Raw genomic sequence first — 27266 nt, 5'->3', positions numbered from 1 at the left:
GGCTGCCTTGATACCTACAACTACCCTGCTCTACCCACACTGCTGGGTGACGTTTCCATATCTACACTACTCTCTGAGAGGGTCCACTCAAAAGCCTGCTGTTGATTATACTGCCTGACTGCTGACATTACAGATTTCCTTTCCCCTGCCTGGGTTTATTCAACTGCGTGAGACTCTGGAGTCCTGGGGATTTTACAACCTGTGGTGAGCACGTACTGTTTATTCTATATCATTGAATCTGCCCGTCTCCCATCATGGTGCGTGGGGGCAGTGCTGCTGCTGCTACCGCTGCTGCTAAACTTGAAAAATATGCTAGAGGCTCTCAATCCTCCTCCCAACCCACCAGGGCTGCTGCTCCCCCATCCCCCTCTTCCCCTTCGGAATCACCACCTCGGGAAGACGACACGTCTCAGTCGACGCAGCAAATTCTCTTAGCCATATCCACATCCGAGCACAGAGTCATGGATAAAATTGGCCAAGTACAGGTGGATATTACTTTAATCAGGCATGACATGCAAAAGATTCGTGAACGGGTGGGGGAGGCGGAACACCGTATCTCCGACCTAGAAGACGTCACCAATCCTCTCAAAGACACAGTTTCCAGCCTCACAACTCAGATGTCGGCAGTTAAGGCGAAGCTCTCCGATATTGAAGGAAGACTACGTCGTAATAACGTTCGCTTTGTGGGCCTCCCGGAGAGAGTGGAGGGCTCCTCCCCAGAATCCTTCCTTGAAACATGGCTTCTCCGTCTATTTCAACGCGATGACTTTGGTCCTCAGTTCTCTGTGGAGAGGGCCCATCGATTGCCTGCCAGGGCTCCTCCCCCGGGCGCACCTGCACACACTTTCATAGCCCGTTTTCTACATTACAGGGACCGGGATGCAGTCCTACGGCTGGCCCGTACACAGGGTCCTTTGAAATTTGACAACCATGATATTGCTGTCTACCCAGACTTTGCCGTGGAAGTCCAGAAGTCGCGTACGCAGTTCCTACAGGTCAAGAGAAAGCTTCGTGATCATCAAATTCAATATGCCATGTTATTTCCGGCACGATTGAGGGTGGTGTATGATGGCTCCACACACTTCTTCAATACCCCTCAAGAGGCGGAGGCCTGGCTTGAGCGCAGACCCAGGCCCCCTATTTAGGGACTGGTTCTCCCTCAGAGGACGCATTGACTGCTGGGTTCTGTACTCCTTCTAGTCCTATAGCGGGAATGATCTTTATTTCTAGGAGCTGAATGCTAGGATATAGCCTTTTTGTAGAGGCATTAGTTGTCTCTACTCCCTAGGGTTGTTATAGGTGCTCAGCCTTAGTTCAGTTAACGGTTTTTCTGGGATCCAGGCGTGTCTAGTTTGGGATGGATATGCAGGGAGGGGGGGGTTTGGGTTGTTCTGGGTTTGTTCTTTTTTTTGTACATGTATTGTCTTATGTGTCACTGTGCTATTTTTTTTTCTCGAACTGTAATGTGTCCATGATTTCGTTTATGTATGCCTTCTGCTCTCCGTATGCTCCGCCTGTGTGCTGGCGGGGGGTCGTAGTGATCCCTTTGCTTCTCTCCCCTCTATGTTATGGGTTCCTCTCCTTTGCGCGCCTTGCTTGCCTTGGATTTTCTTCTTCCCCTCCCTCTCCACATTTGCCCCTTGCCCTTTTTCTCCTCCTGTCCTTTCTCTTTTGTATCTATGGCTGCAGGGGTTGATGGGCTCCGCATACTCGGCTGGAATGTGAGGGGCCTGAATGACCGCATTAAGCGGGCGCTGGTTTTGTCTCAGGTGAGAAAATATAGGGCAGATATCATATGCCTTTCCGAAACGCATCTAGTTGGTACTAAAACCTTGGCTCTCAGGAAGCCCTGGGTGGGTCTCTCCTATCACTCCACCTTCTCTGCTAACTCCAGGGGGGTTTCAGTTTTGGTGCGGAAGTCGGTTAATTTCCACTTGGTTCATAGCCAAATTGACCAATATGGCAGATATGTATTTCTTAGGGCCTATGTTAACCGTACACTTTTACACATACTTGCTGTCTACGTCCCTCCCCCCTACAATAATGAGGTACTCAGGCAGGCGATGTCGTTTCTTGCTACTTCTCCCTCGGCTCCGGTCCTTTGCATCGGTGACTTCAATAATGTTTTGGATAAAGTCTTAGATAGATGGACTGAGCTTCCCCCTTCCCTACCCTCTGCCTCCCCGTCCCCCACTCCGTTCGCAAGGTTGATTTCCGAGCTTGGACTCCTGGATATTTGGAGGTTGAGACACCCTAATCAACTCCAATACTCCTGCCACTCGGCCAGCTTTCACTCGTTTTCGAGAATAGACTTGGCCCTCGTCTCCCCTGATCTCACTGCTAGAATACTGGATGCCCAGTACCTTCAGAGAGGAGTCTCGGATCACTCACCTGTGCTGGTGGTCCTAGATTCTGTTCCTCCCCGTGGGGCTAAGCTCTGGAAGTTGAATCCCTTCTGGTTGACCTTGTTAACTGACCACGAGGCCTTGCTTAACGAATGGAGTGATTTTGGGGTTCATAATGCGTCCTGTTCTGATCCACTGGTTAAACATGACGCATTTAAAGCTTCACTAAGGGGCTCCTTCATACGACAAATAGCTAATGTCAAGAAATCTAGTAGAGAAGAGGAGATGCGCCTGGAGCTTGCCTGTTCCCAATCCGAATCTACTTACCTCACTACTAGGACCCTTGATGATCGGGCAAGTTGGGATTTGGCCAGGAAAGCCTGGTCTGACCACTTGCTTGATAAATCAAAGCGCAAATTACTTTTCTCCCAGCACGCCCTGTATTCACAATCGGACACGGGGGATAGTTACTTGGCATTTCTGGCTAGGGGAGAGAGAACGGGGGGTTCCATTCAGCAGATCTGTGATACTCAGGGCGAAATGGTATATGCCACTCCTGAAATAGCCCAGGTCTTCCAGTCCTTTTATTCCTCGCTATATGCCTCTAGAGTCGCCTATACCCCCACTCAACTACAGCAATACCTTTCAGACATTACCCTGCCACAACTATCTCAACAATCTGTAGATATTTTGGATGCTAATATTACCCCAGAGGAAGTTGAGGCTGCTATTGCCTCCTTCCCTAACAAAAAGGCCCCGGGTAGCGACGGTATACCGGTTGAAGTTTATAAACAATATCGTGCATACTTTGTCCCCTATCTTTTGACTCTCTTTAATACATTGCTGGAGGGCGCTCGTCTACCTCCCTCTATGTCTGAAGCTATTATCGTGGTGATCCTTAAACCGGGTAAAGACCCTACGGCCCCGGAATCCTACCGCCCGATCTCATTGCTACCTACTGATGTCAAAATTTTGGCCAAAATTCTGGCACTTAGACTCAATAGTGTTATCACTTCGATCATACATGATGACCAGACAGGATTTATGCCAGGCAAGTCCACCCTCCAAAATTTGAGGCGACTGTTCTGTCACCTGCAGATGGGGGACCGCCCCGAGTCGGAGGCTGTGGTGGTTTCCTTGGATGCTGCCAAGGCCTTCGACTCTGTGGAGTGGGTGTATTTGTGGGAAGTACTTAGACGGTTTGCTTTTGGCCCCAAATTCATACGCTGGGTACAATTACTTTATTCCTCCCCCGTGGCTCGGATATCTGTCAATGGCTATGTGACCTCCCCGTTTGCCTTGTCCCGTGGTACCAGACAGGGCTGCCCACTCTCCCCTGCCCTTTTTGCCCTGGCTGTAGAGCCATTGGCATGTTTCATCAGAGCGTCCCCTGATGTTAGGGGCATCACCATTGACGGACATGAGGATGTCATTGCACTATATGCCGATGACATGCTCTTGTTCCTCAGAGACCCTGATGCTTCCCTGACCTCCCTTCTGGGTATTGTTGATACATTTGGTCTCTACTCCGGCCTGACTATCAACTGGAATAAGTCTAATGTCTTTCCCATCTCTGGTATTCTTCCTGACCCGTTGCCAGATGTGTCCTCCTTGACCTGGACCCTTCGCTTTCAGTATCTTGGTGTCTGGATCACTCCTAATGTTAAGTCTTTTGTACATCAAAACATTGACCAGGTCACGATGGATCTGAAGCGACGGGTTCATGTATGGAAGAAGCTTCCCCTTACTGTCACGGGTCGCATTAACCTTATTAAGATGGTGATGCAACCGAAGTATCTTTATTTATTGCAGCACTCTCCTACTTATATCCCCAAGAAAATATTCACTAATATTGATAGTGTACTTTCCTCCTTTGTTTGGGGCGACAAAACGCCTAGGGTTGCCCTGAGAGCTCTGGTTAAGGCTAAATCGGATGGAGGCTTGGGCTTTCCCAATCTCCGGGCTTATTATATAGCTGCTCAGCTTGCACACCTGTCTAATTGGATTCTCAACAGGGATAGTCTCGCATTTGAGAGATTCTTTGCCGAGTGTGTGGGGTCTCATTTCTCCCCTCTCCAGTTTCTTCTTTCTGCCTCTTCTACTGCTGGTCTTCCTCCTTTGCTACGACAATCGCTACTTGTGTGGCGTCAGGCTCACTCCTATTACTCATGGCAGGGCACAGACTCTGACACGCCACTCTGGTTCAATCCAAGATATAGGGAGTTGTTGCAACTCTCACAGGACAACATATGGATTGGGGCAGGCCTTACCACAGTCTTGCAACTATTTGATAATGGTGTTCTCAAGTCTTTCGCACAACTGAAGGAGGAGCTTGAAATATCCAATAGATCCTTTTATCGCTATCTACAGCTCCGCCACGCGGTGCAGGCACAGTTTGGGGCCTCACCCCCGCCCATTTCTGACTCCCCGATTAAAGATATGGTTAGGAATTTAGGTGCAAGACACCAAGTTTCCAGTCTATATAGTAGTCTGAATGCACACATCTGTCCGAATATATTTGATCAACTTAAACTCAAATGGGAACAAGACATTGGCCCAATTGCAGATGACCAATGGCTACAGGTGTTGAGCTCACTTAAATACTCCACTCAGTGTATCAAATATCAGCAGGTTTATTTTTATGTTCTGCATAGGACATACAGAACTCCAGTTTCTATGTATAAAGCAGGCCTACGGCCTGATAGTACCTGCCCCAGATGTGGTGCCCCTGAATCTACTTTTTGGCACCTATTATGGCTGTGCCCCACTGTGTATGCCTTTTGGGCAGCAGTTTGGGCGGACGTTCTGCTCACTGAACCTACGCTCCCCCCCCTCTCTCCTACTATATGTATGTTTGCGCTAGACTTAGAGGAATCCTACTGCCCTGCACTATACAAATATGTTCTTTGCCTGACTACCTTAGCTAAGGTGATTATAGCGCGTAACTGGTTTGCTACCTCTTCCCCCAGTGTGTACAACTGGCGAGCCCTAGTAAATGAGGTGTCAGGACACGAGAGGTTTACACATAGATCTAGAGGGACCCTACCCCATTACTTTAGCAAGTGGGATAGGTGGAATACCTCCCGTCTGGCTACAACTGGAGCAATATTCTCTGACTGATTGAGGCTTCGTATTTGAATTTACAATGTTGCCGTGACGCTTATTCCATGTGACACTGTGACACAGATGGTATTAATTACTGTATTTTTTCTGCAATGTGTGTTTTTTTTTTTTTTTTTCTTTCTCTTCTCTTTCTTTCTCCCTCTGTTTTGATTGTTGTTCTGGTTTTGTTCTGCATTTAATGTTGTTGTTTTTTTTTTTTTTTTACCTTGTCCCTGTGCAAAACTCTAATAAAAAATTACACAAGTAAAAAAAAAAAAAAAATGCACAGTCTGGAATGTGATCCCTTGAAGGGGAGGTGGGCCCCCAGGCAGTGGGGCACATCAGTGGTTTCCTCTGTACCCCTGTGGGTCAGCCTGATTCTGGGTACACACACATATATATATATATATATATATACACACACAGATGGGTCCTCCATTATCTTGGCTGGTTGAGGCGTTAGTCGCGATCAGGCATATTTTGTTATACTCAGCTATCGATGGCAGGGAACCATTGGCTCTCTGTCATCGATGGCAAAACCATTGTCTATCGGTAGTTAGCCGTCAATGTTTGGCAACTATCGATGGTCGATGGCCATCCCTACTCCTTTTGCTCTCTGAGAGGTTCGGCAATGTTTAGTTCAAGTGCCACGTTAACCTCTGATAATTGAGACACTATTCTCTCCTGACTGGAAATAGGTTGGTTAAGTACTTATATCTGAAATCTATATATATAAAAGGCAAATACAACTGACTCATCACAAAATCTCCTAAACCATAAGGCTGGTCTTCCTTGCAAGTGGCAGAGCAGTCCATTATTCAAATAAGGGAGACACATCCAGCCATGTTTGACAGTGTTTAGGGGTGGCAGGTGATGTGGCTCCCCTATTTGAATAATGGACTGCTCTGCAACTGCCAGTGGCAAGGAAGTCCAGGAACAGAGCATTGTGTCCTCCCCCAATCCGCGAGTTGGTATCACCGCCACCATGCATTCTTTACAGCCTAGGCTGTCTGAACTCTCCTCTGTGAAGGGTGAATTCCGTACTTGCCTACCTGACCCTCTCCATGAGGGAGAAAATAAGAATTTACTCACCGGTAATTCTATTTCTCGTAGTCCGTAGTGGATGCTGGGAACTCCGTAAGGACCATGGGGAATAGACGGGCTCCGCAGGAGACTGGGCACTCTAAAAGAAAGATTAGGTACTATCTGGTGTGCACTGGCTCCTCCCTCTATGCCCCTCCTCCAGACCTCAGTTAAGGAAACTGTGCCCGGAAGAGCTGACACAACAAGGAAAGGATTTGGAATCCAGGGTAAGACTCATACCAGCCACACCAATCACACTGTACAACTTGTGATAACCATACCCAGTTAACAGTATGAACAACAACTGAGCCTCAGTAACAGATGGCTCATAACAATAACCCTTTAGTTAAGCAATAACTATATACATGTATTGCAGAGAGTCCGCACTTGGGACTGGCGCCCAGCATCCACTACGGACTACGAGAAATAGAATTACCGGTGAGTAAATTCTTATTTTCTCTGACGTCCTAGTGGATGCTGGGAACTCCGTAAGGACCATGGGGATTATACCAAAGCTCCCAAACGGGCGGGAGAGTGCGGATGACTCTGCAGCACCGAATGAGCAAAGGCAAGGTCCTCCTCAGCCAGGGTATCAAACTTGTAGAACTTAGCAAATGTGTTTGAACCCGACCAAGTAGCAGCTCGGCAAAGCTGTAAAGCCGAGACCCCTCGGGCAGCCGCCCAAGAAGAGCCCACCTTCCTTGTGGAATGGGCTTTTACTGATTTATGATGCGGTAACCCTGCCGCAGAATGAGCTTGCTGAATCGTGTTACAGATCCAGCGCGCAATAGTTTGCTTTGAAGCCGGAGCACCCAGTTTGTTGGGTGCATGCAGGATAAACAGCGAGTCAGTTTTCCTGACTCCAGCCGTCATGGCTACATAGATTTTCAAAGCCCTGACTACATCAAGTAACCTGGAGTCCTCCAAGTCCCGAGTAGCCGCAGGCACCACAATAGGCTGGTTCAAATGAAACACTGATACCACCTTAGGGAGAAATTGGGGACGAGTCCTCAACTCTGCCCTGTCCATATGAAAGATCAGATATGGGCTTTTACATGACAAAGCCGCCAATTCTGACACACGCCTAGCTGAAGCTAAGGCCAACAGCATGACCACCTTCCATGTGAGATACTTTAGCTCCACGGTCTTAAGTGGCTCAAACCAGTGTGATTTCAGGAAATCCAACACAACGTTAAGATCCCAAGGTGCCACTGGAGGCACAAAAGGGGGCTGAATATGCAGCACTCCCTTAACAAACGTCTGAACTTCAGGCAGTGAAGCCAGTTCTTTTTGAAAGAAAATAGATAGGGCCGAAATCTGGACCTTTATGGACCCCAATTTTAGGCCCATAGTCACCCCTGACTGTAGGAAGTGCAGAAATCGACCCAGCTGGAATTCCTCTGTTGGGGCCTTCCTGGCCTCACACCAAGCAACATATTTCCGCCATATGCTGTGATAATGCTTTGCTGTCACATCCTTCCTAGCTTTTATCAGCGTAGGAATCACTTCATCCGGAATGCCCTTTTCCGTTAGGATCCGGCGTTCAACCGCCATGCCGTCAAACGCAGCCGCGGTAAGTCTTGGAACAGACAGGGCCCCTGCTGTAACAGTTCCTGTCTGAGAGGCAGAGGCCATGGGTCCTCTGAGATCATTTCTTGTAGTTCTGGGTACCAAGTTCTTCTTGGCCAATCCGGAACGATGAGTATAGTTCTTACTGCTCTCTTTCTTACTATCCTCAGTACCTTGGGTATGAGAGGAAGAGGAGGGAACACATAAACCGTCTGGTACACCCACGGTGTCACTAGTGCGTCCACAGCTATCGCCTGAGGGTCCCGTGACTTGGCGCATAATTTTTTTTAGCTTTTTGTTGAGGCGGGACGCCATCATGTCCACCTGTGGCAGTTCCCAACTATTTACAATCTGTGTGAAGACTTCTTGATGAAGTCCCCACTCTCCCGGGTGGAGGTCGTGCCTGCTGAGGAAGTCTGCTTCCCAGTTGTCCACTCCCGGAATGAACACTGCTGACAGTGCTAGCACGTGATTCTCCGCCCATCGAAGAATCCTTGTGGCTTCTGCCATTGCCATCCTGCTTCTTGTGCCGCCCTGGCGGTTTACATGGCCGACCGCCGTGATGTTGTCTGACTGATTCAGTACTGATTGTTTTGAAGCAGGGGCTCTGCTTGACTCAGGGCCTTGTAGATGGCCCTTAGTTCCAATATATTTATGTGTACAGAAGTCTCCACACTTGACCACTGTCCTTGGAAGTTTCTTCCCTGAGTGACTGCCCCCCATCCTCGGAGGCTTGCATCCGTGGTCACCAGGACCCAGTCCTGTATGCCGAACCTGCGTCCCCTCGAGAAGATGAGCACTCTGCAGCCACCACAGCAGAGACACCCTGGCCCTTGGGGACAGGGTGATCAACCGATGCATCTGAAGATGCGATCCGGACCATTTGTCCAACAGATCCCACTGAAAGATCCTTGCATGGAACCTGCCGAAGGGAATTGCTTCGTAAGAAGCCACCATCTTTCCCAGGACTCGCGTGCAGTGATGCACCGACACCTGTTTTGGTTTCAGGAGGTCCCTGACCAGAGATGACAATTCCTGGGCCTTCTCCTCCGGGAGAAACACCTTCTTCTGTTCTGTGTCCAGAATCATTCCCAGGAAAACCAGACGCGTCGTAGGAATCAGCTGCGACTTTGGGATATTCAGAATCCAGCCGTGCCGTTGCAACACTTCCTGAGAGAGTGCTACGCTGACCAACAACTGCTCTTTGGACCTCGCCTTTATGAGGAGATCGTCCAAGTACGGGATAATTATAACTCCATTTCTTCGAAGGAGTATATATGGTAAATATTCTCGGAGCCGTGGAGAGACCAAACGGCAACGTCTAGAATTGGTAATGACAGTTCTGTACCACAAAAATTCAAAAAGAAGAATAATAGTAACTTGCGCCCAAAAGAACTGCAGCTCGGGTTCCAACCCTAAGAGCACCACTCCTTATCACAGTCACCAAAACAGAAAAGTGAGGTGTTTCCCAAGCGCTGTTCTATATATATGAAAGTCTTCCCATTGAACTTTAACCACAGGTATCCTTGGGAAGAGACAAAAAGCACAAAACGCACAAACACGTCCTATGTGTGTAGATTATTCTCAACTCTTTATGGTAAACTGAAGGGATCCACCACTGACCTTGAAACAAGGCCCTATGTTCACGTAAAGGTATCGTTCTGGAACTTCACTCTAAGTATATCCAAGTATATTCATATTCAGCTTTACTTGACTTATTGGTATATAGCTCACCTCCAAACAGCACCCTATGTTCACCAAAAGGTATCTTTATTCCATGGATCCACCGTGATATAGAATCCTGCTCATGATTTTTGTAATCACCGACAAAAAAAGTTCATGTACTTCGTGTATTGTAAAAATGATTTATTAAAAAAGAATAAAAATTCATAAACACATAACCCACTAGTAACGACTGGACCATATACCACTTCACAGCCCTCAGATGGACATAGAGGGGAAAAAACTCTTTAAAGTGGAAAATAGATTTAAGCCACAATTAAGTGGCATATAAAATAATCCACCAAAAAATTCCAGTGAGTGGCAATGTTTGGTCTGGGGTTAGTGACTGTAATCTCACCTACGCGTTTCGGAACTGACGTTCCTTCCTCAGGATGTGAAGTGATAATGGCCCTGCCGGTGCCCTTTTATCCCCCACAGTACAGTCACATGTTCTGAACGGACAAATAGAATTAGTTGTGATCTAAACAACCTTTTCCGTTATTATTATCTCTATACATTAATAAAAATATAAAACATACAATACACATTCATAAGTTAGAGCCGGTAATTGTTCCCAATAATATATAGTATCCACACAAAAAACATAATTTTATAAATTGGTAAAAACCAACATATATTGGAATCTTGGATCGGAGTCTCATCCACTATACAAGTGGTAAACAGATCCCAATCTGTTTACCACTTGTATAGTGGATGAGACTCCGATCCAAGATCCATTTTGAACTTGAACTTCTTTATATAAGTGTTCAAGGATTTTAAATTTAGAATGGGTCTCACCGAACCGTCCGGTTTCGGTACCACAAACATTGTGGAATAGTAACCCCTTCCCAGTTGAAGGAGGGGGACCTTGATTATCACCTGCTGGAGGTACAGCTTGTGAATTGCCGCCAGTACTTTCTCCCTTTCCCTGGGAGCAGCTGGCAAGGCTGATTTGAGGTAACGGCGAGGGGGAGTTGCCTCGAACTCCAGCTTGTATCCCTGAGATACAATTTGTACAGCCCAGAGATCCACTTGTGAGCGAACCCACTGGTTGCTGAAGTTTCGGAGACGCGCCCCCACCGCACCTGGCTCCGCCAGTGGAGCCCCAACGTCATGCGGTGGACTTAGTGGAAGCAGGGGAGGATTTTTGTTCCTGGTAACTGGCTGCCTGGTGCAGCTTCTTTCCTCTACCCCTGCCTCTGGCCAGAAAGGATGCGCCTCTGACCCGCTTGCCTTTCTGAGGCCGAAAGGACTGCATTTGATAATACGGTGCTTTCTTAGGCTGCGAGGGAACCTGAGGTAAAAAAGTCGACTTCCCAGCTGTTGCTGTGGATACGAGGTCCGGGAGACCGTCCCCGAACAATTCCTCACCCTTATAAGGCAAAACCTCCATGTGTTTTTTTAGAATCAGCATCACCTGTCCACTGCCGAGTCCATAATACTCTCCTGGCAGAAACAGACATTGCATTAATTCTAGATGCCAGCAGGCAAATGTCCCTCTGGGCATCCCGCATATATAAGACGACGTCTTTTATATGTTCCATGGTTAGCAAAATAGTATCCCTGTCGAGGGAATCAATGTTGTCTGACAGGGTACCAGTCCATGCTGCTGCAGCACTACACATCCAGGCTGAAGCAATAGCAGGTCTCAGTAGAGTACCAGAGTGTGTATACACAGACTTCGGGATAGCTTCCTGCTTTCTATCCGCAGGCTCCTTTAGGGCGGCCGTATCCTGAGACGGCAGTGCCACCCTTTTAGATAAGCGTGTGAGCGCCTTGTCCACCCTAGGGGATGTTTCCCAACGTAACCAATCCGTTGGCGGGAAAGGGTACGCCATCAGTAACCTCTTAGAAATCACTCGTTTCTTATCAGGGGAACTCCACGCTTCTTCACACAAATCATTTAATTCATCAGATGGGGGAAAAGTCACTGGCTGCTTTTTCTCCCCAAACATAATACCCCTCTTGGTGGTAACCGGGTTAACGTCAGAAATGTGCAATACATCTTTCATTGCAGTAATCATGCATCGGATGGCCTTTGTAGACTGTACATTTGTCTCATCCTCATCTACACTGGAGTCAGACTCCGTATCGACATCTGTGTCTACCATCTGAGCCAGAGGGCGTTTATGAGCCCTGACGGCCTCTGAGTCGCCTGGGCAGGCGCGGGCTTAGACCCCGGCTGTCCCAAGGCTGCTGCGTCATCGAACCTTTTATGTAAGGAGTTGACACTGTCGGTTAAGACCTTCCACATATCCATCCAATCAGGTGTCGGCCCCGTCGGGGGCGACACCACACTAATCTGCCCCTGCTCCGCCTCCACGTAACCCTCATCAAACATGTCGACACAGCCGTACCGACACACCGCACACACACAGGGAATGCTCTGACTGAGGACAGAACCCCACAAAGTCCTTTGGGGAGACAGAGAGAGAGTATGCCAGCACACACCACAGCGCTATATAACACAGGGATGTACACTATAATAAGTGATTTTTCCCAATAGCTGCTTACTTATCTTATTTTGCGCCTAAATTTAAGTGCCCCCCCTCTCTTTTTTACCCTTCTTGTATCCAGATACTGCAGGGGAGAGCCTGGGGAGCTGCTTCCAGCGGAGCTGTGAAGGGAAAATGGCGCTGGGGTGCTGAGGAAGAAGGCCCCGCCCCCTCAGCGGTGGGCTTGTCCCGCGTTTTGTGTGACTTAATGGCGGGGGTTTGCACACACATACAGTGCCAGACTGTATTATGTGTATAATTTGTGCCAAAAGGTATTATAATTGCTGCCCAGGGCACCCCCCCACCCAGCGCCCTGCACCCTACAGTGACCGGAGTGTGTGGTGTGCTGTGGGAGCAATGGCGCACAGCTGCAGTGCTGTGCGCTACCTTAATGAAGACAGGAGTCTTCAGCCGCCGTTTTCGTCGTTCTCTTCTGTCTTCTGGCTCTGCAAGGGGGACGGCGGCGCGGCTTCGGGAACGGACGATCGCGGTCAGGCCCTGTGTTCGAACCCTCTGGAGCTAATGGTGTCCAGTAGCCTAAGAAGCACAAGCTAGCTGCAAGCAGGTAGGTTTGCTTCTCTCCCCTCAGTCCCACGTAGCAGTGAGTCTGTTGCCAGCAAATCTCACTGAAAATAAAAAACCTAACAAATACTTTCTTTTCTAGCAAGCTCAGAAGAGCCAACTAGGTGCATCCAGCTCTGGCCGGGCACAGATTCTGAGGTCTGGAGGAGGGGCATAGAGGGAGGAGCCAGTGCACACCAGATAGTACCTAATCTTTCTTTGAGTGCCCAGTCTCCTGCGGAGCCCGTCTATTCCCCATGGTCCTTACGGAGTTCCCAGCATCCACTAGGACGTCAGAGAAAATGCTGTTCCTGGACTTTCCTGGTAATGTATGATTGCCATCACCTGTGGTGAAACACCTTTCTTATCAATTAACTAGCTCACCACAGGTGATGGCAATCATACATTACCAGGAAAGTCCAGGAACAGAGCATTTTCTCCCTCATGGAGAGGGTCCAGTAGGCAAGTATGGAATTCCCAATAATCATCTTACCCATTTTAACCCCTTTGTGGGTGGAATTTTTACAAATTTCCTTCTCAGTGGGCACCTACGTCACAAAAGCTACCGTTTAAATGTCAAGTTCCTAGTCTTTATGGTTCAGGTTTTGTGATGCGTCAGTGGTATTTGCCATATAGATAGATATAGTAAAAGGCTAACACTGCTCCTCACCTCCATGGGGGGAATTCAAGTGTTTGTCGTGCCAGTGGCCACTAGATGGCGCCCAATGGAGTAATTCAAGTGTTGCCCCATTGAGGCGCGCACAGCCACCGACACTGACTTTAATGTTATGTTGAAATAAATATTATAAAATATATATATATATATATATATTATAATGAGTAGTCTATGAAACTAATAATGAAACCAGTCGTGTAATCTGCAGGGATCCCGCACAGTCGGCGCATTATGCTAGTATTTATGGGAGGATCATCGCCAGACATCTGCCAGCACTACTCAGTCACAAGGATTACTGTCCTGTCAACCTCGACTCCGTCTGACGGATCCGGAACACGTGACATGTGACGTCACCAGGGAGCGACGGCCCTGCAGGAAGCCACAGGAAGCGGCGAGGTAAGGGCAGATTTGCGGCACTTATTAAACCGAGTGATTATGGCAGGGTGTGTGGTTTCCGTGGCTGTCGGCGAATCTGGACTTTATGCAGATATAAGAGTGTGCTAGGGGAGTGCAGTTCGTGTAAGGGATAAGCGGCCAGTACGACATATGCCTGGTGATGTGAGGGAGGAGGCAGAGGCTAAGCTGTGCAGCTGCCAATCTATAGCCATGCTGAGCGCACACGGGGAGATGTATCAAACCTTGGAGAAAGATGAGATACCAGTTAAACAGCTCCTAACTGCCATGTTACCGTCTGTGTTTCAGAAATGACAGGAGCTGGTTGGTTGGTACTTTAGCTCTCTTTCCAAGGTTTGATACATCTCCCCCCTCGGAGTTACACGCTAAACAATGTCTCTTCCTTGCCGACTACACAACCGAAAAGACAATATATTTGTCCGCATTCACCTGCAACTGGTCGTTGCCAGAATAATCCCGTTGGCACGCCGCACTCCCGATGGGACAACTAAGCAAATGACCCGTAGGAGCACACGATTGGCGGTACACACTAGACCAGTGGTTTTCAAACTTTTTAGAATCATGGCACCCTAGAATATCAATTTTTTTCACGGCACCCCTAGGCCAAAAATTTCTTATTGAGAAATTTAGAAAGAAATATTACATTAAGTAGATTGCGTTTATATGTCATCCTTAGGGTCAGTTGTGTGGTGAGGGACAAGATTTGCTTCTGTTTGGCCACATATTTTATGACTGGCAGCCACCAGCACTGGTTTTGCCTATTATATTGACCATGAATAATTTGAATTGGTCTTGGACCACCAACCCAGGGCACCCCTGCAAGTGTCCTGAGGCACCCCAGGGAGCCACGGCACACAGTTTGGGAACCTCTGCACTAGACAATGTGTCTGATATGTCGGTCCACACTGCCTGGTCGGAAGACATATTGCCTAGTGTGTACCCAGCTTTACCGTACTCTGTTCTCATGCTGTGTCACATCTACTGTATGTAACATCTGTCTTGTTCCGGATGATAGTGTGTATGTATACCAGTTACCTTGGGGTGTACTATTGATAGTGTTTTACTTTTCTATAAATAATACAGATTTTTATAAGATGTACGGCTGCAGCTATACAAAATTTAGACTCGTAAAGGGGGGGTACACACGTAGCAATGTATGGTTAATTGCTAAGCAATCTGACTAGATTGCTTATAAATTAAGCACACATCTCTACCTGTGTATACCCCATAGCGATGCGCGGCCCCGGTTCTAGATTGGCCAATCTAGTAGATCGCTCACTTCACCGCTGGGTGAAGTGAGGGTCCCCCTACCCCCATCGCTCAGCACACGTCACGCTGTGTGCTGAGTGGGGGGAGAGATGTGTGATGAGCATTCTGTGATCGATCACTCAGCACACATTTCCCCGTGTGTGCCCCACTTTACTGTAGCGGTTGCTGTCATTATTATGTTTTAATTTAGATGTAAATATTTATTTCCTTTTAAGAGGACCAGTCACCTGGATACAAAAATATTATAGTTAAGTGCAGCACTATAGCTGTATAATAATGTGGTGTTTTATGATTATAAGGAAATGTGTACTCTGGATTCCTTTTAATTCTTAATAAAAGTTTTTGGTTTTCCCCATTCAGTCTGATCACTGCACCACTTTCGCCTTCACCACCAGTATTATTCTGTTTAGAAGGCACACAAGGCTTCACATTATTTATTTAAATATTTATTTGAAAATGCCTCAAAGTGTACCCAGCACAGTACAGGGTAAACATTGGATAGTTGGGTTTCAAACAGTTTGTCTTGGAAGTCTCAGTCCACTCAAGATATTACAGTGTGATTGTACACTTTTGCACAGATGTTTTTGTTGCACTCTTTTTTTTTTTTTTTTTTGCGCGCTTAGCAGTGGCTTCACCTACTCTATGGGACATGTGTATTAATAATCGCGGAACTGCCGCGATTATTAACACTCTGTATTGTGGCGGATAATTATATTTTGAATGAAAATATCCCTGCTATGTACGTAGCGATAACCCCTGTCCTTGTGAGTTACTTCCCCAGAATTTTGGAAAAACCCCGCTGGGGGAATCTGACACTGAACATGCACACAGTCTGTTTCTGGGATCAGGGTCTGCACCAGGCAGGGGCTGTGGGAGGGGGATCGAAAGAACTCTCTCCTGCTACTCTGCCTCTATAGGCTAAAATGACTTTACACCATCTGAAGATGGTGCAAATTTATGTGGCCGAACTCTGAAAAGCTTTGCTCAGGGTTTAGTCCACAGTGGTCAGATCGTAGTCCCCTTTGATAGTAATGGGGACTGCGATCTGTAGTGCTAATTAGCATTCTGCAAGAGATTTCCTTTGGCATTATGCTATTAGTATATAGCGACAAACCATAAAAATTGGCAGAACCTTCATTTCTACATAACTGTATGGGGAAAAAAGCTTGATACATAGGCCCCAATATCTCAGTCCATCTCACTTTCCTTCCTATTGGAGAAAGAGAGCTATATAAATAAAATTATTATTTTTCTTGAATTAAGCAATTTGACAGCATTGACCTCCCGAAAAGTTTGTTTTGCTACTAGACTGCAGAATCAAATACTAGTTTTTTGATAAAGTACAAGACCATGGGGGTCATTCTGACCCGTTTGCTCGCTGCTTTTTATCGCAGCCGAGTGAACGGGCACCCACTGCGCATGCATGGGCGCCGTAGTGAGCCGGCGCATGCCAGACGGCCGAAGGCCATAGCTGGGCTGCGAATGCCTCTGCCTGATTGACAGGCAGAGGCAGTCGCTGGGGGGAGGGGGCAGAACGGCGCTGTTTGGCCGCTGTTTTGTGGGCACGGTCCGGCCAACGCAGGCGTGGCTGGACCGTGCAGGAAGTGGCCTGCAGCGGCTGCGTGACGTCATACGTAGCCGCTGCGGACCGGGAAGCGACGAGTAGCTCCTGGCCAGCACGCTAAAGCTGCGCTGGTCGGGAGCTACTCTTGAAGTGCAAAGGCATCGCTGCTGTGCGATGCCTTTGCACTTCTGCGGGGGGCGGCGGCGGCACTGACATGCGGGGCGGGCTAGACCTGTGCTGGGAGTACCCCCGCATGTCCGTGTGAATGATCGTAGCTGTGCTAAATTTAGCACAGCTACGATCATCTCGGAATGAGGGCCCATAACTGTTATAATAGTGTGTTGTTTTTTTTAAACAGTCAGGCATATATTCCACAATCATAAACGTGACATTGCGTACACAAACTAAATGATTTACTACCAACACAAGGGTGCTTGACTCATTTGAAAAAAAATTATATGCTAGAATTTCAAATCTGGACAGTAATATTTAGCAGTTTTGCAGTATGGAAAAGATGACGTGAGCGGTCAGTAAATCGGGTTGGGATTCTCCACCATAGATCCTCTGCTTCCAGATTAAAGTGATGCACCTAGAGAAAAGCCATATAACTGACTGCCACTTGCTGTGTGTCTGGAAAATGGATTGTGAAAACTTCCTCAGTACACTGTCACACTAATAATAACTTAGGGGCCTATTTAACCATCTTTTTTCCATAAAATTTTGTAGAAACTGAAGTTTCTCTGACGTCCTAGTGGATGCTGGGAACTCGGTAAGGACCATGGGGAATAGCGGCTCCGCAGGAGACTGGGCACAACTAAAGAAAGCTTTAGGACTACCTGGTGTGCACTGGCTCCTCCCTCTATGACCCTCCTCCAGACCTCAGTTAGGATACTGTGCCCGGCTGAGCTGGATGCACACTAGGGGCTCTCCTGAGCTCTTAGAAAAAGAAAGTTTATTTTAGGTTTTTTATTTTCAGTGAGATCTGCTGGCAACAGACTCACTGCTACGAGGGACTAAGGGGAGAGAAGCGAACCTACCTGCTTGCAGCTAGCTTGGGCTTCTAGGCTACTGGACACCATTAGCTCCAGAGGGATCGAACACCGGCCCAGCCTCGGTCGTTCGGTCCCGGAGCCGCGCCGCCGTCCCCCTTACAGAGCCAGAAGCAAGAAGAGGGTCCTGGAAATCGGCGGCAGAAGACTTCGGTCTTCATCAAGGTAGCGCACAGCACTGCAGCTGTGCGCCATTGCTTCCCATGCACACCTCACACTCCGGTCACTGATGGGTGCAGGGCGCTGGGGGGGGGGGGTGCCCTGGGCTGCAATATTGATTACCTTGGCTGGCAAATAACACATAATATAGTCATAGAGACTATATATGTGTAAAATACCCCTGCCAGATATACATAGAAAAAAGCGGGAGAAGTCCGCTGAAAAAGGGGCGGGGCTATCTCCCTCAGCACACTGGCGCCATTTTCCCTCACAGCTCCGCTGGAAGGATCGCTCCCAGGCTCTCCCCTGCAGTTTCCTGACTACATAGGGTAAAAAAGAGAGGGGGGGCACTAAATTTAGGCGCAATATTGTGTATACAAGCAGCTATTGGGAAAAATCACTCAGTTATAGTGTTAATCCCTGTGTTATATAGCGCTGTTGGTGTGTGCTTGTTGGTGTGTGCTGGCATACTCTCCCTCTGTCTCCCCAAAGGGCTTTGTGGGGTCCTGTCCTCAGTCAGAGCATTCCCTGTGTGTGTGTGCAGTGTGTCGGTACGGCTGTGTCGACATGTTTGATGAGGAGGCTTATGTGGAGGCGGAGCAGGTGCCGATAAATGTGATGTCACCCCCTGCGGGGTCGACACCTGAGTGGATGGTTATGTGGAAGGAATTACGCGACAGTGTCGACTCCTTACATAAAAGGTTTGATGACATAGCAGATGTGGGACAGCCGGCTTCTCAGCCTGTGCCTGCCCAGACGTCTCTAAAGCCATCAGGGGCTCTAAAACGCCCGCTACCTCAGATGGCAGACACAGATGTCGACACGGATACTGACTCCAGTGTCGACGATGATGAGACTAGTGTACATTCCAATAGAGCCACCCGTTACATGATTACGGCAATGAAAAATGTGTTGCATATTTCTGATATTACCCCAGGTACCACAAAAAAGGGTATTATGTTTGGGGAGAAAAAACTACCAGTGGTTTTTCCCCCATCTGATGAATTAAATGAAGTATGTGAAGAAGCGTGGGCTTCCCCCGATAAGAAACTGGTAATTTCTAAAAAGTTACTAATGGCGTACCCTTTCCCGCCAGAGGACAGGTCACGTTGGGAGACATCCCCTAGGGTGGATAAAGCGCTCACACGTCTGTCAAAAAAGGTGGCACTACCGTCTCCGGACACGGCCGCCCTAAAGGAGCCTGCAGATAGAAAGCAGGAGGCTATCCTGAAGTCTGTATATACACACTCAGGTATTATACTGAGACCGGCTATTGCTTCAGCATGGATGTGCAGTGCTGCAGCTGCGTGGTCAGATTCCCTGTCGGAAAACATTGATACCCTAGACAGGGACACTATATTGCTAACCGTAGAGCATATTAAAGACGCTGTCTTGTACATGAGAGATGCACAGAGGGATATTTGCCGGCTGGCATCTAAAATAAACGCAATGTCCATTTCTGCTAGGAGAGGATTGTGGACTCGGCAGTGGACAGGAGATGCAGATTCTAAAAGGCACATGGAAGTATTGCCTTACAAGGGTGAGGAGTTGTTTGGGGATGGTCTCTCGGACCTCGTTTCCACAGCGACAGCTGGGAAGTCAGCATTTTTACCCCATGTTCCCTCACAGCCAAAGAAAGCACCGTATTATCAGGTACAGTCGTTTCGGCCCCAGAAAAGCAAGCGAGTTAGAGGCGCGTCCTTTCTGCCCAGAGGCAGAGGTAGAGGAAAAAAGCTGCAACATACAGCCAGTTCCCAGGAACAAAAGTCCTCCCCTGCTTCCTCTAAGTCCACCGCATGACGCTGGGGCTCCACAGGCGGAGCCAGGTACGGTGGGGGCCCATCTCAAGAACTTCAGCGACCAGTGGGCTCGCTCACGGGTGGATACCTGGATTCTACAAGTAGTATCTCAGGGGTACAAGCTGGAATTCGAGACGTCTCCCCCTCGCCATTTCCTCAAATCTGCCTTGCCGACAGCTCCCCCGGACAGGGAGGCAGTGCTGGAGGCGATTCACAAGCTGTATTCTCAGCAGGTGATAATCAAGGTACCCCTCCTTCAACAAGGACGGGGTTACTATTCCACAATGTTTGTGGTACCGAAACCGTACGGTTCGGTGAGACCCATTTTAAATTTAAAATCCTTGAACACTTATATAAGAAGGTTCAAGTTCAAGATGGAATCGCTCAGGGCGGTGATTGCAAGCCTGGACGAGGGGGATTCCATGGTATCCCTGGACATCAAGGATGCTTACCTGCATGTCCCCATTTACCCTCCTCACCAGGAGTACCTCAGATTTGTGGTACAGGACTGTCATTACTAATTCCAGACGTTGCCGTTTGGTCTGTCCACGGCACCGAGGGTATTTACCAAGGTAATGGCCGAAATGATGATACTCCTTCGGAGAAAGGGAGTTTTAATTATCCCGTACTTGGACGATCTCCTTATAAAGGCGAGGTCCAGGGAACAGTTGTTGATCGGTGTAGCACTAGCTCGGGAAGTGCTACAACAGCACGGCTGGATCCTGAATATTCCAAAGTCGCAGCTGGTTCCTACAACGCGTCTACTGTTCCTGGGGATGGTTCTGGACATAGAACAGAAAAAAGTATTTCTCCCGGAGGAGAAGGCCAAGGAGTTGTCATCTCTAGTCAGAGACCTCCTAAAACCAAAACAGGTGTCGGTGCACCACTGCACGCGAGTCCTGGGAAAGATGGTAGCTTCTTACGAAGCAATTCCATTCGGAAGGTTCCATGCAAGGATCTTTCAGTGGGACCTCTTGGACAAGTGGTCCGGATCGCATCTTCAGATGCATCGGCTGATAACCCTGTCTCCAAGGACCAGGGTGTCGCTGTTGTGGTGGCTGCAGAGTGCTCATCTTCTAGAGGGCCGCAGATTCGGCATACAGGACTGGTTCCTGGTGACCACGGATGCCAGCCTTCGAGGATGGGGGGCAGTCACACAGGGAAGAAACTTCCAGGACTATGGACAAGTCAGGAGACTTCCCTACACATAAATATTCTGGAACTAAGGGCCATTTACAATGCCCTAAGTCAGGCAAGACCCCTGCTTCAACACCAGCCGGTGCTGATCCAGTCAGACAACATCACGGCGGTCGCCCATGTAAACCGACAGGGCGGCACAAGAAGCAGGATGGCAATGGCAGAAGCCACAAGGATTCTCCGATGGGCGGAAAATCATGTGTTAGCACTGTCAGCAGTGTTCATTCCCGGAGTGGACAACTGGGAAGCAGACTTTCTCCGCAGACACGACCTCCACCCGGGAGAGTGGGGACTTCATCCAGAAGTCTTCCAAATGATTGTACACCGGTGGGAAAGGCCACAGGTGGACATGATGGCGTCCCGCCTCAACAAAAAGCTAAAAAGATATTGCGCCAGGTCAAGGGACCCTCAGGCGATAGCTGTGGACGCTCTGGTAACACCGTGGGTGTACCGGTCGGTGTATGTGTTCCCTCCTCTGCCTCTCATACCCAAGGTACTGAGACTAATAAGAAGGAGAGGAGTAAGAACTATACTCATTGTTCCGGATTGGCCAAGAAGAGCTTGGTACCCAGAACTTCAAGAAATGATCTCAGAGGACCCATGGCCTCTGCCGCTCAGACAGGACCTGCTGCAGCAGGGGCCCTGTCTGTTCCAAGACTTACCGCGGCTGCGTTTGACGGCATGGCGGTTGAACGCCGGATCCTGAAGGAAAAGGGCATTCCGGAGGAAGTTATCCCTACGCTTATTAAAGCTAGGAAAGAAGTGACCGCAAACCATTATCACCACATATGGCGGAAATATGTTGCGTGGTGTGAGGCCAGGAAGGCCCCAACGGAGGAATTTCAGCTAGGTCGATTTCTGCACTTCTTACAGTCAGGGGTGACTATGGGCCTAAAATTGGGTTCCATTAAGGTCCAGATTTCGGCTCTATCGATTTTCTTCCAAAAAGAACTGGCTTCACTACCTGAAGTTCAGACATTTGTTAAGGGAGTGCTGCATATTCAGCCCCCTTTTGTGCCCCCAGTGGCACCTTGGGATCTCAACGTGGTGTTGGATTTCCTAAAGTCGCATTGGTTTGAACCACTTAAAACCGTGGAACTAAAATATCTCACGTGGAAAGTGGTCATGCTGTTGGCCTTGGCTTCGGCCAGGCGTGTGTCAGAATTGGCGGCTTTGTCTTGTAAAAGCCCTTATCTGATTTTCCATATGGATAGGGCGGAATTGAGGACTCGTCCCCAATTTCTCCCAAAGGTGGTTTCAGTGTTTCATTTGAACCAGCCTATTGTGGTGCCTGCGGCTACTCGTGACTTGGAGGACTCCAAGTTGCTGGACGTAGTCCGGGCCCTAAAAATCTGTTTCCAGGACAGTTGGAGTCAGAAAGACTGACTCGCTATTTATCCTGCATGCGCCCAACAAGTTGGGTGCGCCTGCTTCAAAGCAGACTATTGCTCGCTGGATCTGTAGCACGATTCAACTTGCACATTCTGCGGCTGGACTGCCGCATCCTAAATCTGTAAAAGCCCATTCCACGAGGAAGGTGGGCTCTTCTTGGGCTGCTGCCCGAGGGGTCTCGGCTTTACAACTTTGCCGAGCAGCTACTTGGTCGGGGTCAAACACATTTGCTAAATTCTACAAGTTTGATACCCTGGCTGAGGAGGACCTAGAGTTTGCTCATTTGGTGCTGCAGAGTCATCCGCACTCTCCCGCCCTTTTGGGAGCTTTGGTATAATCCCCATGGTCCTTACAGAGTTCCCAGCATCCACTAGGACGTCAGAGAAAATAAGATTTTACTTACCGGTAAATCTATTTCTCGTAGTCCGTAGTGGATGCTGGGCGCCCGTCCCAAGTGCGGATTGTCTGCAATACTTGTACATAGTTATTGCTTAACTAAAGGGTTATTGTTATGAGCCATCTGTTGAGAGGCTCAGTTATATTTCATACTGTTAACTGGGTATAGTATCACAAGTTATACGGTGTGATTGGTGTGGCTGGTATGAGTCTTACCCGGGATTCAAAATCCTTTCCTTATTGTGTCAGCTCTTCCGGTCCTTACGGAGTTCCCAGCATCCACTACGGACTACGAGAAATAGATCTACCGGTGAGTAAAATCTTATTTTCTGCATCATTTTATGGTTTGTGGTCAGGGATGGACTGGGGCTCCGAATTGGACCTGTGATTTGTGAATGTGCACGCATGCTGAATGCACGTGAGCACATCACATGGGGGAGCACGAACATGATGCACAGGGGCGTGGACTCGCGCACACCCCCATTTCCGTGGAGACACATGCTTTGGGCGGGGATGCGTGACACGGCACACCGGGGCGTGGGTTCATGCACGCCCTCATTTCCATGGAGACGCACGATTCGGGCAAAGGGGGGGGGGCTGTCAAACCAGAGAGCCAGAGGCTGCGCGCATCCTTCCCGGTTCTCTGTGGGACCGGACCAGCCCACCAGAACATCGGCCCTTGACATATGCCAGATGTGCACTCCGCCCCTGTTTTGGGCTATGTACTAATAGCATAGTGCAGAAAAAGTAATCTCCCAAAGAATGCAGAAAAGCAAAGCTTTTCAGAGTTTGGTCACATTAGTTTGCTCTATCTTCAGATGGTTTAAATTGCTTGAAGCCTATGGAGGCATAATAGCAGGAGAACAATCTTCTGATCCCTCTCCTGCAGCCTCTGTCCTGTGCCAATCCCGATTTCAGAAATTGACACTGTGTGCATGCGCAGTGTCAGATTTCCCCAGAGGAGTTTTTCAAAAGGTGAAATTCTCCTCCAAAATGCTGGGGAAGTAACTGACTGAGACAAAGGTTATCGCTTCCACTGTCCCTGCTGGTTTCCCTACGTACATAGCGGGGATATTTCATTAAAAATTAAAATATCTGCAGCTAAACAGATTGTTAATAATCACGGCACTTCCGCAATTATTAATACGTATGTCCTTTAGTGTTGAAGGGATAGAGAGCTGAGAATACAAAATTGTGTTCCATTTGACTGCAATATGGTACTCATATATGCTGCCTATTTTGGGGTGATACCTACATGAGGTCGATGATTATTTTGTTGACAGTGACTATCTCGAGTGAAGAAAGCAGACTCCACTATCCCGACACTGAGCATTTTTACCGTGCACGCATTTTAACTTTTATATGCTGTTTTCAGTGCATGTTTAGGAGGGAATTCAACTGTATTATTTTGGCTGCAGCTCCTGTCTAAAGTGACATGAGCTATTCAATTGTTTGTGCCGCTGGGCAGGCGTTCTGTGGGCACCGATTACTTATCATGGATGTCGCACCCAAACTTCTCCGGGATTAGCTGCCAAAAGCGGCTTCTCTTGTCTAAATTCACAGTTAAGGTGCCCAAAAGCCAGGTGCAACGTGCTTTTACATCAGGAGTCTGCAAGCAGAAATCCTTGTTTCTGATGTTGTCTGATGCTATATAAATGCTCATAATGTACCCCCATTGTAGTGTGGTTGCACATCACGGGACAGGATGTAGTTGGGATCCTGGCGGTCAAAATACCAACGCCGGAATCTCGACCGCCAGAATGCCGGTAGCGCCGCCACAGCTATTCCCACTCCTGGGTGTCCACGACACCCATGGAGTGTGAACATAACCTGTGGCAAGCAAAGCTAGCCACCGAGCCCGCAGCGTGGCAAGCGTATTGAGGCCGCAGGGGGCTTCGTTCCGCTTGCCCCCCCGTCGGCATTCTGCCGGTCGGGATTCCGACAGCCGGGATCCCGTACCCAACCCCATGGGGCTTATGCAGAGTTAGGAGCAAATAAAAAAGGAGCAATATGCTGCAGTGAAACATGGTTTTGCCAAGGTGCGGATTGCTCCTTTTTTGATTTGTGCTTTACTCTATATTAACCCCTAAGGGGTATATGCAATTCCGGGCGAATTGCGGCAATTTTTCGCCCGTTTTTTAATTCGACACAATTCGACCGTCGAATTCCGGCAGGTGGGTGCCGGAATTCGATATATTCAATAAAAAACGAATTTGACAGTCCCGCTGTCGAAAAACGCCCGATTTGACGGATTTTGATCCGTTTTTTAAAAATGGTAAAAAGAACTGTAAAAATACCGAAAAAAAATTGCGTGGGGTCCCCCCTCCTAAGCATAACCAGCCTCGGGCTCTTTGAGCCCGGGATCCCCCATATTTTAACAACCAGCACCGGGCTCTGCGCCTGGTCCTGGTGCAAAAAATACGGGGGACAAAAAGAGTAGGGGTCCCCCGTATTTTTTGTACCAGCACCGGGCTCCACTAGCTGGACAGATAATGCCACAGCTGGGGGTCACTTTTATACAGCGCCCTGCAGCCGTGGCATTAAATATCCAACTAGTCACCCCTGGCCCGGGGTACCCTGGAGGAGTGGGGACCCCTTCAATCAAGGGGTCCCCCCCCCAGCCACCCAAGGGCCAGGGGTGAAGCCCGAGGCTGTCCCCCCCCCCATCCAAGGGCTGCGGATGGGGGGCTGATAGCCTTGAGTAAAATGTAAGAATATTGATTTTTGCAGAAGAACTACAAGTCCCAGCAAGCCGGTACTTGGAGAACCACAAGTACCAGCATGCGGGGGGGGGGGGAATGGGCCCGCTGGTACCTGTAGTTCTACTGCAAAAAAAATACCCAAATAAAAACAGGACACAGACACCGTGAAAATACAACTTTATTTCACACATGCCGACACATACATACTTACCTATGTTGACACGCCGACTCTGGCCACGTCTCCATCTGTCGACGTCCGGGGTACCTGAAAATAAAATTATACTCCCCTAAATCCAGTGTCCTGTCATATTTGTAATCCACGTACTTGGCAAAACAAACAAACGCATACCCGCTCCACACGGACTGAAAGGGGTCCCATGTTTACACATGGGACCCCTTTCCCCGAATGCAGAGACCCCCGTGACTACTGTCACAGAGGGTCCCTTCAGCCAATCAGGTAGCGCGTCGGAGCTGTCAGACGCGCATCGCACAGCTCCCTCCATTAGTTTCAATGGTGGGAACTTTGCTGTCAGCGGTGGGGTTACCCGCGGTCAGCCGCTGACCGCGGGTGACCTCACCGCTGACCGCAAAGTTCCCACCACAGAAACTAATGGAGGGAGCTGTGCGATGCGCTGTCTGCCAGCTCAGACGCGCAAAGCCAATCAGGAGAGTGCCACAAAGTGGCGCTTCCTGATTGGCTGAAGGGACCTTTCTGTGACAGGAGTCACGGGGGGTCTCTACATTCGGGGAAAGGGGTCCCATGTGTAAACATGGGACCCCTTTCAGTCCGTCTGGTTCAGGTTAATGCGTTTTTTTTTTTTTTGCCAAGTACGTGGATTACAATAAAAGAACCGGACACTGGATCAGGTGAGTATAATTTTATTTTCAGGTACCCCGGACGTCGACATTGGAGACGAGCCCAGAGTCGGCATGTCAACATAGGTAAGTATGTGTGTCGGAATGTATGTAATAAAGTTATACTTTCACGGTGTCTGTGTCCTGTTTTTATTTGGGTATTTTTTTTGCAGTAGAACTACAGGTACCAGTGGGCCCGTTTCCTCCCCGCATGCTGGTACTTGTGGTTCTCCAAGTACCGGCTTGCGGGGGAGGCTTGCTGGGACTTGTAGTTCTTCTGCAAAACAAAACAATATTCTTCCATTTTCAACAAGGCTATCAGCCCCCCATCCGCAGCCCTTGGATGGGGGGGACAGCCTCGGGCTTCACCCCTGGCCCTTGGGTGGCTGGGGGGGGGCCCTTGATTGAAGGGGTCCCCACTCCTCCAGGGTACCCCGGCCAGGGGTGACAAGTTGGGTATTTAATGCCACGGCCGCAGGGCGCTGTATAAAAGTGACCCCCACTGTGGCATTATCTGTCCAGCTAGTGGAGCCCGGTGCTGGTCCAAAAAATACGGGGGACCCCTACTCTTTTTGTCCCCCGTATTTTTTGCACCAGGACCAGGCGCAGAGCCCGGTACTGGTTGTTAAAATACGGGGGATCCTCTGTCATTTTTTTCCCCGTATTTTGGCAACCAGGACCAGCTCAAAGAGCCCAAGGCTGGTTATGCTTAGGAGGGGGGACCCCACGCAATTTTTTTTCGGGTTTTTTACACCATTCCATTTTAAAAAAATAAAAAATAAAAAATATTTTAAAAAATATATAAATAATACTTGTGCCTCCTAAATAGACAAACCAAGTACCTAATCCCTTCTAATATAAATAGATATGCTATTAGCAAAAAAAACCAACACAAAAAAAAACATGTTTTAATTTTT

General features: G+C 48.5%; 1 protein-coding gene across 2 annotated transcripts in view; it reads left to right on the top strand.

The window, feature by feature from the left end:
• The first annotated feature begins 13845 nt into the window (after positions 1–13845).
• AIMP1 (aminoacyl tRNA synthetase complex interacting multifunctional protein 1) overlaps positions 13846–27266 on the top strand; it is a 140348-nt gene continuing 126927 nt past the window's right edge. Inside the window, exon 1 of one of the 2 annotated variants that reach the window (XM_063919230.1) lies at positions 13846–13949. The gene's annotated coding sequence lies outside the window, so the exon portion shown is untranslated. The remainder of the gene's footprint in view (positions 13950–27266) is intronic. The other variant, XM_063919225.1, reaches the window with a different exon arrangement.

The sequence above is a fragment of the Pseudophryne corroboree genome, chromosome 1 (genome assembly GCF_028390025.1).
Source record: "Pseudophryne corroboree isolate aPseCor3 chromosome 1, aPseCor3.hap2, whole genome shotgun sequence".
In the NCBI taxonomy this organism is placed as follows: Eukaryota; Metazoa; Chordata; class Amphibia; order Anura; family Myobatrachidae; genus Pseudophryne; species Pseudophryne corroboree.
This window is presented reverse-complemented; position numbering and strand designations above follow the sequence as displayed.